The 11,019-nt window shown below is 47.1% G+C and overlaps 1 protein-coding gene across 1 annotated transcript in view; it reads right to left on the reverse strand.

Annotated features, from left to right (window-relative positions):
- St7l (suppression of tumorigenicity 7 like) overlaps window positions 1-11,019 on the reverse strand; it is a 152,131-nt gene that overhangs the window by 34,623 nt on the left and 106,489 nt on the right. The window lies entirely within an intron of this gene.

An 11,019-nucleotide genomic window follows, 5' to 3' on the forward strand; every position in this document is an offset into this window, starting at 1 on the left:
CAGAATTCCATGGATGTAGAAATTTCTACTGAAACTGAGTGACCCTGTACCTCATTTCTGAAGAAGTCAGGAAATAGTCCTAAATGAATATCTCATGGTCGAATTGAGTTTTCCTAGTGGTGACAATAGGAGAAACTGATCTTTGCTAAAGCAAAGCAAGTGCCATTGCAGGTAGAAACTCAGGCTGCTACTGGTGCAAAGGGGCAAGAAAGAGATCTTGTCAGGAACAGTTCTGACTCAGAACTGTCTCTAATCATCCAACAGTTACTTATCACACAGTCACTGCCCAGGATTTGTGACACTTCTCGGCATAGTTTGGAAAAATAAGAATGGCAATTGTCCTATTACTAAGTGATTTTATGGTGTGGCCATTAATCCCACAAAGCATGTTATTCATATGACTGTCACACTGATACAAACAGGCAGTGTGCTACTATTGATTGGAGAAATTTATGCCCATTTCTTGTAGCCTGAGCAACTACTTTAAAGATAACAACATGTAATGTATTAATCGTTGTTATTTTCTTATTGTTTTGTTCTATCTCTCCTCCAAAAAATAAAATAAAATAAATTTAAACAGGCACACTGATACAAAGCATGTTATTCATATGACTGTCACACTGATACAAACAGGCAGTTTTGAAAAGGTATGGGATGGAAAGTGTGACACACATAATCAGAGAACTCGGGAGAGATGTCAGTCAGGGACTTCAAACTGTGGACACAGAACTATAGTGAAGGATGAGGTTGCTAAGGAAGTGATTCTCAGAGGTTCACAGTGACGTTTGCCCTTTTTAGCCTCATTCTGTCAGAGATTGATGAGTAATATCACAACAGACAGAGTATAAAAGCACATATAAGAGTCCAGCAATCAAGTCAGACCTTAAAGGTATTTTCAAACATATTAAATAATGCCAGTTTTCTTTTCTTTCTTTCTTTCTTTTTTTGTCTTTTTCCTTTTTATCGGTACCAGGGATCGAACTCACGACTGCCTGCTTGCAAGGCAGGCGCTTATGCCGCTGAGCTAAATCCCCAGCCCCCTTCTGTGTTTTTGAAAGTTATAGGGGCTTTTCATAAAAGTAATGTTTGGTTTACTGTTGCTAATTTCCTAGGAATTAAAATATTTCTAAATGTCTCCATTTTAGTCTTTTAAAATAATTTTTATGTTTAGAATAATTTTATTAGACTTAGAGAAATATTGCAAAAGGGATACACAGTATACACATGTTTTCTTTACACTCAGTTTTCTTTACTAATACGTTACTTACATTACAGAGGTATGATTCCTTTATCACAATTACTAAGCCAGTGTACTACGGTTTGAATATGCTTTGTCTTCTTTAAAACTCATATTGAAGCTTACTCGCCAGAATGAGTTATCAATTATTATACTTATATTTTCTAGAATGTTTTACAATTGAAATTGTAGCCTTTTTAGGTTGACTTCTCACTTAGTAATACACATTGATGTTTCCTGACTTGAGTTTTTTTTTTTTTTTTTTTTTTTTTTTTCATTGTTGGAGACTGAACCCTGCTTGAGCCTCACATATATCAGGTAAATGCTCTACCACTGAGCTGCACCCAAGTCCTTTTTCATTCTTGAATAGGGTCTCACTAAGTAGCTAAACTGCCCAGGCTGGCCTTGAATTGCCTCCATCTCCCATACTAGTGAGATTGCTGGCATGCTCCACCATGTCTGTCACCATTCCTTTTAAAATTTTAGAGCAAGACAGGGTCTCCATTGCCGAGGTTGTGACCGGCGCAGCCCCAATGAAACAGGAGACAGGAGACGCTCTTGTGGACGACAGTTAACTGCTGGTTTATTTACACGGGCTCTGGTTTATATATTTGGCCGTGACCAATCACAGGCTGCCACGAGGAAGCAGGGCGGGAATGGGACGCAGGCTCTGGCTACTATATCCAGCTGTGGCCAATCAGGAGTTGCCACAGAGTACGGAGTGAGCACGAAGTGTGCACGGGTTGGCTAATTTAAAGAGGGACGTAGAGCATTGCGGAAGCTGGCGTGGTCCTTAGTCCCGGGTGGGGTATGGTATGTTGAGCGCCTGCGCCCAACAGGTTGGCCTTAAACTTTTGATCCTTCTATCTTGGCCTCCTGAGTAGTTGGGATTACGGATATACACCACAATGCCCAATTTATTTTTTTCTAGCACTGAGTTATACTCCATTCTCTGGATATAACAAGTTTACATATCCATTCATCTACTGAAGGATATGTTAGTTGCTTCCAAAGTCTGGCAATTATAAATAAAGCTGCCAAAAAAGGTTTGTGTGTAGGTTTCTGTGTGGACATAAGTTTTCAGCTCTTTTGGGCAAATACCAAAGAGCACAACTGCTGAATCATATTTATGGTAAGAGTACATACAGTTTTCTAAGAAACTTCTAAACTGTCTTCTGGAGTGGCTGCACCATTTTGCATTCCCATAAGCAATCTGTTGTTCCACAGCAACAGGACAAGAAAGTGTCACCTCTAGTCACATCATACCAAGAATACATACTTTCACCCTGATACTGGTTATGTTACCTGCCATCCATTCTGGCTGAAGTATTTGCCAGGTTTCTTACAGAAAAGTTGCTCTTCGTCTCCACCCTCGCCTTCTATACTGTTTTTTTTGAAAGGAAGTCACAACCAAGAGCCCGCTTTCCACTTGAGGGCAGAGTATCTACATGAAGTTTTCCACGTTGGAAATGTTTCTTTCCCAATTTATGTCTTCAATCGTTTATTATATTTATATTTTTACAGACACATGGATATTTATATTTTGGGTTACAATCCAGAACAATTTTCTTTTGTTGCTCAGACAGTCTAGCTTTGGTCATTGAAAATGATTTTGGCTGGTCCCTGTTTACATGTTTAACATGAATAGATATTAAAACAAAAGCTCTTTCCACGACAGTGTGACAGTGCGTTCTTTTAGTGTTCGCAGTCTGAAACAAGGGGTCTTCAAGAGAAAGCAGCCCATCCTGCCCTGTCTTCTCTGCAAACGCCACGGTGGGGCGCCCCGCACACAGAGTGAGTCACCACCCGAGAGCTGGGAGGCGGGCGGCGTCTTGGCTCGCTGATTGCTTTCCCCGCAGGGTAGGGGGCCCTGGCTTGGCCTGACCCAAGCAGTCACGCCCTCGCTCCAGGTTCGGGCGGTTCGGCCTCCAGGATCACTTTGCTGCAAAGAGCAGATCTGATGTAGCTGGAAGCCGAGGGGAAGCGGCGGCGTGTTGTGCGCTCCAGTCCGAAGCGCGCCCTTCTGCCCTCTTCCGGCCACCTCTGTGGGAAGTCGCCCGCGGCTCCCTGGCCTCGCTCCCGCCCTGCACCCTCTCCGCTCTGGGTCCCGGCCTGCTGGGCCGTGCAGACCTTTGCAAGCATATGACATTCAGCGATAAACAGCTGCAGCTGGGGACCTGACTAATTGATACAATAAGTTCTGTAATTGCTTCGAAAATAAGGTAATGATTTGGCAGAGGGAATGCTTTGATCTTATCAGCCAAGAGAGATCTCTGCAAATGAAACTTCAGAGAAGGACTGGAGGCCTCTAATTTGCAGTGTGAAGGCCAGGGTTAGCCTTGGCCCCAAGCTGCCCCTCCCCAAGTCCTCTGTGTCTAGCCTGGTTTTGTGCTTCTCAGGAAGAGATGGAAAGGCCTTTCTTCTAAGAAGACTGGAGAGCACACAAACACACTGTGGGATATGTATGGAGGGGGTGACTTCTGGGTTTAGTCCTAGCTCTAATCCAAGGAATGGCCGCAAGATCAGTCTAGTTCTAGAGAGGCTGTAGTGAAGGAGATTGGACTAGGATTAGGGACAGATATGGAAAATTTGACTTGGCTCAATCCCAGTAACATTTCTCACATAGTGAGAGCTGCTGATTTGGGCATTTCAGGCAAAGGAGAGGGTAACTGGGAAGACAACCGTAAGTGTCCTGCTTTCAAGAATCTGCACACACACTCACACACACATACCCTCACTCTACGCTGTGGGTGTCCCTGCCTGGCAGAGGCCCCAGCACAAAGAGGATTAGAGAGATGAGCTAATCTGGTTTGTATCCCAGACATGGCCCAGGACAGAGACTTTGTCTACTCTTACATTTAAGGGGATGAAGGAGTAAGAAATCCTTTGAGGAACTTCTGGCTGACAGCATGACAGACCCCTTCCCGCTGGAGTTCCTAGGATACTAGAATCCTGACTTCATGGTCACAGTTAGGGAACAAAGAAATAGGGACTTGGGGAAACAATGGGGTGGGCTGTGCTATGTGAAATGAGAGATAAAGACAGAAGCTCCCACAGAGGGAACTAGATCTCCAGGCTACTTGTTCAGAGAAGTAGGATCAGATCAAGGGAATCATAAGTCAAAATTGTACTTTTAAGAAGACTGCAACTTCCAGAACTAGTCAGAATTACCTGGGCATTCCATATCAGCATTTCCTTGGTTAAATTTAGGGTCCTTTCCTTTCAGACTTATCATACCCAAAATTCCTCAGTAATAGTGAAGGTCTATAAATTGGTTGAATTGAGAAAGTAAAGTACAAGAACCTGATCCTAAGATAAAGGAACAGGCTGAAAAACTCCAAAGAACATTTAAATTACCTCTTAATAATAAGACAAAATTGAGTCCGTACCTGTAAAATGGGCTAGTAGCCGTCTTCTGCTGGGTACTTTTCCCAGGTTTTCCAACTTATCAAGAGAAACAGAAATCATCCTAGGTCCAAAAAATAAGTGTGTGTCTCTTAAGGACCCACACATTATTTCTTTGAGTGTGCACCTCTCCCTGACTAGTCCTGAAAATTCTTTTTCCATGTTGAGAGTCCGTGAACTTGCAAACCTATTTCATGAATTGTATGGTTTAGGGTCCTTAACTTAGCTTTGGGAACCTCCTCAGACCCTCCCTGACAATTCTGCCAGTGGGGAAATTGAGGCCTGGATGGAAAAGTGATTTAGTCATGCAGATAGTGTGAATGAATTCAAGGGGGAAAGGTTTTCCCTCTCTCTCTCTCTCTCTTTTTTTTTTTTTTTTTTTTGGTACCGGGGATTGAACTCAGGACCAGGCATTTGCAAGGCAGGCATTTATGCCTCTGAGCTAAATTCCCAGCCCTGAAGGGGAAAAGATTTTCTTTTCTTTTTTTTTTTCCCCCAGTGCATGTTGCACGGCATTGCAGGAGCTGCAAAGGAAAAGTGTGAAACAGGAGAAGAAAAAAACAGAACCAAATGACACACCAAGGGAAATAGAGAGGCAGGTAGGAACATACACAGAGACTGGGGCAATCACGAAGAGTAATAAAGTCAGAGATGAGAGTGAAAGAAGAGCAAGACCAACAGCTGTCCACAGAAAAATGGACAGACACCAAAAGAGACATGCTGAGAGACAAGGAGTGACCCAGACAGAAGTACGAGAGGCAGGGTTCAGGAAGACAGGGCCAGACAGACTTTCAGAAGCAGGTTGGGGGTGCAGATACAGACACAGAGAGACAAACTCACTGGGGAGCGGAGTGTTGAAGTGAGGCGGTCAGGGTGAGACAGGATCCATCCCCTTCACACTTTCAAACCTAGACACTGAGAGACAAACTCATAGTTAGAATGACAGAAAAGCAAGAGAGATTCAGAGATGAAGCCTCAGAGAAGAGTGATGGGGAGAGCTTGAGAACCAGAAGCACAGGGCATTGAGGAAGGCAGGGTGGCATGGAGAGAGTGGGCTCTGCAGATTTTTGCCCATTGAAAATAACAGAACAAAGGCAATAAGATTCACTAAGATGCCCATTCTGGCTTGACTATTGTCTCCTTTGGAAGGCCTGTAATGTTTACAATGCTTAAGTTTTATTGGTCTTGTTCTCTACTGTTTTGTTCAACTTTATAATACCTAATGAGATAGACAATTCTTTTTAAGGAAGCCAGAGGCATTATGGTAACCATTGTTGATAACCTTGTACTCTGTTTTTACATCATGTGCTATGTCTGTCCTTGGTTTTGACTGACAGCTTTGTTTTGCCATATTTGACTTTATTCTCTTCAAAAAAGTAATAAGAACTAAGGAGCAATAAAACCCAAAATGTGTAAATTTTGTTGTAAAAAATAGGGAAAAAAAGTGCTGTAAAGTATACAACTGCAAGTGTGTTTAGGGGTGTTAAATAGCTGACCATATTAATGTTTTTGGTTGGATCATTGAACACAACTGTTTGCAGTCTCACTGTTTGAATGTCCACTTTGTATGCTTTGATACTGTGACTGGAGCAACTATCTCTAAGATGATAGTGTGTAATCTATTAACTGGTGATTTCTTACTGTTTTTTTTTTGTACTTCTGTATCAGTTGTACCCTTACACCACTTTGTTTTGTTTTTTTCTCTTTTTCCTTTTAAATAAAATTAAAAAAAAAAAAAAAGAAAATAACAGAACAGGTGTTCAGGAAAGAAAGCATGCAATGCAGACAGACAAATTAGGAAAGGAGGCCTGGGTGCCAAATGGGAACTCTCGCGGGGAAAGGCTGATCAGTGACCACCCGGGATCTAGTAGCACACCCACTGGCCCCACACAGAACCTGGGCCACCCACCCAGGATGGCTGTCAGCCCGCCTGGCTCCAGTCTGATTACAGCCAAAGTGCCAAAAGGTTCTGAAACCCCCCAATGCTCCGCCTCCATGGTCCCACCTCCCCATGCCTTATCTAGTCCTTCCTCATCTCTGTTAAATCCCTCTGTTCATCCTGCGGAGAGAGGTTCACCCTGTTTAGCCACTAGCTGGGAAGAAAGGGGTGCTGCTCCACAATCGTCTTCGTGGGGCTGAATTCTCCTTCCCTCCAAAGCCTGGTTAGCCTGGCCTCTTTGAGACACGTTCCACCTCTCGCCTGGGAGCTCATAAATACCAAGGAGAGGCCAGCTAGGCTGTGTACAAAGCATGGATTTCCATGCCACCCCCCTCCCAAAAGCTCTTGAGCTTCTTCTCAAGCTCCCTTCTTTTCCCCAGACACCTGCATGGTGCAGCATGGCAGGAGGTAGGGCACTAGAGGCCTGCGCAAACCTGGCCCCAATTCAAATAAGATTTGCCTTGGTTTGCAAAGCAATCTCAGGAAAGGCGTCTCAGGGCCCCTTGTGCAAGTAGCAGACTCAGGAATTCCTTGACTCCTATCCAAACCCGCCTCCCCCCACCCCACCCCTTCTTGGCCTTTCTCTCTGCTCATTACCATCCACACCACCTCCCACCCACCGGGAAAGAGAAGGTCATCTGACAAAGGGGCCCGGGAGGGAGGGCCTTCTGGAAGACAGACCAGGGTGGGGTAAGGGCTGCTCACCCACACCCGAGCTCCCTTTAGTTCATCTCCATTCCCATTCAACGACCAGTAAAAATTCAAAGTTACTCAACACACACAGCTGAAAATGGAGACTCTAAGTAGCCTCACTGGGGAGCAGAGCATTGAGGTGAGGTATGGAGAGTGAGATGGGATCCTTGCCCTTCCCACTTTTGAAAGGGCAGAGGACTTGGAGCATACCTATAGTCCTAGAAGTTTGGGAGGCTGAGGCAGTTTGAGGGTCAGGTTGGGTAGCTTGGTGAGACCGTCTCAGAGTGAAAGTTGGAAAGGACTGGTAGTGTAGCTCAGTGGGTTTACTTCCCTGTACTGAAAAGAGAGAAATAAAGGAGACAGCAGAAAGCTCTGGTGCCACCATAAGGAGAGAAGGTAAAGCTCTGCTGGCAGTCTGCTGGAGGTCCTATGGAATATGGCGCACATGACCAAGTGGTGGGGGGTTTCCTTCCTTAGACCTCTGTGGCTGCTGCACATGGCAGCATACTATGTATCTGCCCCGTGCAGCTTTGAACTCCAACAGAGCCTAGCTTTATTGTTCTGTATTTGCAGGGAAATATCTAGGGAGTAAGACCTTTTCTTGCTGTTATTCAGGATGCCAGTGGTAGACCCAGAGCAGGTACTTAGTAAGTGCTGACCTGACTCCTTGAAGGGCCCTCTAAAACAGGACTTGATTCTCAATCACTCATCTCTGCTAGTTGCCTTAACCCAAAATGGGGGTGTGGGATAAGCCAGACCAGGTTAGCGGCTGGTCTGACCCTCTGCCTGAAAGCCTCAATACAGACCCTTGCGTGAGGAGCTGAGCTTTCCAATAGTGTCTAGGACTTTGAGACTGAAAGTTTATTTTAAGACTTGAAACTCCAAAGTGGCGGATCCCAGAAAACCTCTTCTCTGGCTCCGTATTTGTCCTCTAGTTAAGTGGTTGAGTGCTGCTCTTGCGGTCAGCTGGCTCCTGCAGTTTGGGGTTCCTCCTGGGTATCTAGGGACTGGGGGAGGGGGAAAGGAGTGGAGGAACAAAGCTGCATCCTGAGTTGCCCACTCCAGAGCAGAAGTGGCCTGAAAGCCTTGGGGAGAAGTCTTGGCCGCTCCCTTCTAGAGATACTTGTTAGGGGTCCTCTCAGCTTGAAAACATAATTTAATAGTTGAACATCTGTGCTGTGCCAAGATATGATCCTACTTAACTATGAAGACAGCTGAAGCCAAAAGGAAGGACCTCAGATGTGAGTGTGCAGCCCACATGGGTGAGTGCATCCAAGGTTATATGTGATCCTCTCCAGCTCCCACCCTTCTACCCCAGGCGCATATGTAGAAGCAAACACAGAGCCAGAGTCACACCCATATCTAAACACGCGGGAGTCTGAGAGCAGTGCTGAACCTGGAAGCCTGCTAACCTACAGATGGGTGGGCTGAGTTGGAAGGAAGTGAAAGTGATTCAAGGAAGGGGACCCAGGTGGGGATGGGCCTGTGCTCACTTCTCTCCCACCTGTTCTGCTCAGAGAAACTTACTGTCACAGAATTTGTGGCTTCCCAAGAACAAAGCAGGCCAACCAGAGCCTAGCCTGAGGGAAAGAGAGAAGGAAAGGGTAGCCCTAAAGGGACACGGTCCTAGTTCCTGTGGCCAGCATACTGGCTCTGCACGGTCTCCCTCTCCCAACTCTGCGCCAGCCCCACTTGTACCAGCAACATCCAGTGGTGGGCAACTTCTCCCCTCTATTACCTGTCTGAACTCCTTTTCTCCTCCCTGGCTTGCTCATCTCCAACTGGCTGACCTCTGAATAGCTCCTGGGTACCAGCCCCTTCCTATCTTAGGCCAGTTTACTCCTTAATGCTCATTGGGATGCTCTTCACTAGAATCTGCCCAGTTTATTTCCTCAGTCACTTAAGCTTTTGCTTGGATCTCACTGTAAAAGCTTCCTACCCTGATCACCTTTGTTACAAGAGTGACCCATCCCTTTGACTTGTTCTCTATTTTCCTCACTGTACTAACCATGTTCTAACATACTGTATGTTTATATTAGCTCTCACCCCTCTGTAAACTAAACTCCAGGAGGGCAGAGATTTGCTTTATTTACTGATACACAACAGTATCAGTCCTAGTGGAGTCCTAGCAGGACAGGGAATAAGCACAGTTGTGGAGCTGATCAATGGGCTCAGACTCTTAGCACCAGAAGCAGAACCAAAGGAGTGAGGAGAGCAGGGATAAAACAGCTCTGCCCCATCTCTGTCCCTGGGATGACTGCAGCCAGAGGCACCCTGCTGCGTCACGCGCTGGCTCTTCCAACTTCCTCCATCCCTGCCTGCAACAAGGACTGACATGGAGAGTTTGGGGTTAAGGGAGGTGGGCAGTTACTACAGTGTAATTTACACCAGGGCTTTAGCGGGGTTGTTTGTTCATTTTTAAATTCTCGGGATTGAAACCAGGGCCTTCACACTGTGCTACATCTCCAGTTCATTTCTGTTTTTTAAAAGCATTTTGTGAAGCGGACAGGGTCTCACTATGTAGCCCAAACTGGCCTTGAAATCTGGTGATGCAGCTCCTTTAGCCTCCCTAGTGATGCAATTAACAGGTTTGGGTAACCATGCCGGCTAAAGGACTTCACAGTTTAGTTCAGTCACGAAGGAGCAGAAACATGAAAGCTGTCTGGGAATGAGGGGCTAGGCGAGGAGTTAGGGCCAGACCCCGACTGAACTCTCAAAGTTAGAAGGACTTTGTGGACTCGGTAAGGGCCATTCTGCCCCGGGAGCTGTACCTTGTAGCCTGGGACTTGCGCGGAGGGGCGGGGGAGGAATTGGGAGGAAAGGAGAGGGAGTCTCTTAGAGCAGACAGCACTTTTTCTACCCTTCCCGATTTACCCTCACGCCCCCCGGCAGTGTGCAGGGCTGGGTGGGAGCATCGGAGCGGAGGAAGGGTGGAAAGGCTTCGGAAAGAAAATGCTCCAGGGCTTCCATTCTTTGAGCTGGACTCCCACCCTGGCTTCTGGTGCGGGAAACCGCCCAGCTGTTTTTGATTCTTTGCTACTCGTGGCCCCGCCCGGAGGATGGGGGACTGAGACCCGAGGGGAGCCGGGGAGACCAAGCTCGGCCTTCCTGTAGGGGCCGGGGTCCGTGTGCGCCATGCAGGTCTGCCGTTCTCTGCTTTGGCCTTCGACCTGGTCCCTTGGGGGTGTGGGAGACGTCTGGGCACGGGGCAGGTGAAGTGGGGTAGGGTAGGAGCTAGGACTAAATGTTCTGGGGAAAGGGTCAGAAGGAGCAGAGGTGATGACCCCTAGACGAGAGAATCCTCTACCTGAAGCCGGCTGCCCTCGGTGCTACTGTAGGACACTTAGAAAGGGATTTAAGAGTTCCGCTCAACTTCCGGTGGCAGTTTCTACCCATTTCACGGAAGAGCAAGAGGACCAGAGGAAATGAGTGCGTCTTCTGGGTCGTAGGTTAGGGGACAGGGAGAATTCCTTCGGTCCCCTCCCGCAGCATGCGCCCAGCCTTAACCCCCAGCCGCGGAGTCCAAATGAAGGGCGTTAGGACCCGGTGGTGTGCCATCTGTAGGGACTGGGCGCTACCGGCTCAGCTGCGCCCAGTCGCGACGCGCCAGAGCAGGTGGGGGTGCGGCGCGGAGCGCCCCGGGCGGACGCGGGCGGAGCCGCTCCGAAGGCCGCGCGTGTCCGGGCCTCGGCCCCGCCCCGCGCCGTCCAATGAGAGTCCACGGCCAGAGAGGCTGTCCGCACAG

Source organism: Cavia porcellus, unplaced genomic scaffold (genome assembly GCF_034190915.1).
Source record: "Cavia porcellus strain 051 isolate PalLab524CR breed Dunkin Hartley unplaced genomic scaffold, mCavPor4.1 scaffold_1, whole genome shotgun sequence".
Classification (NCBI taxonomy): domain Eukaryota; kingdom Metazoa; phylum Chordata; class Mammalia; order Rodentia; family Caviidae; genus Cavia; species Cavia porcellus.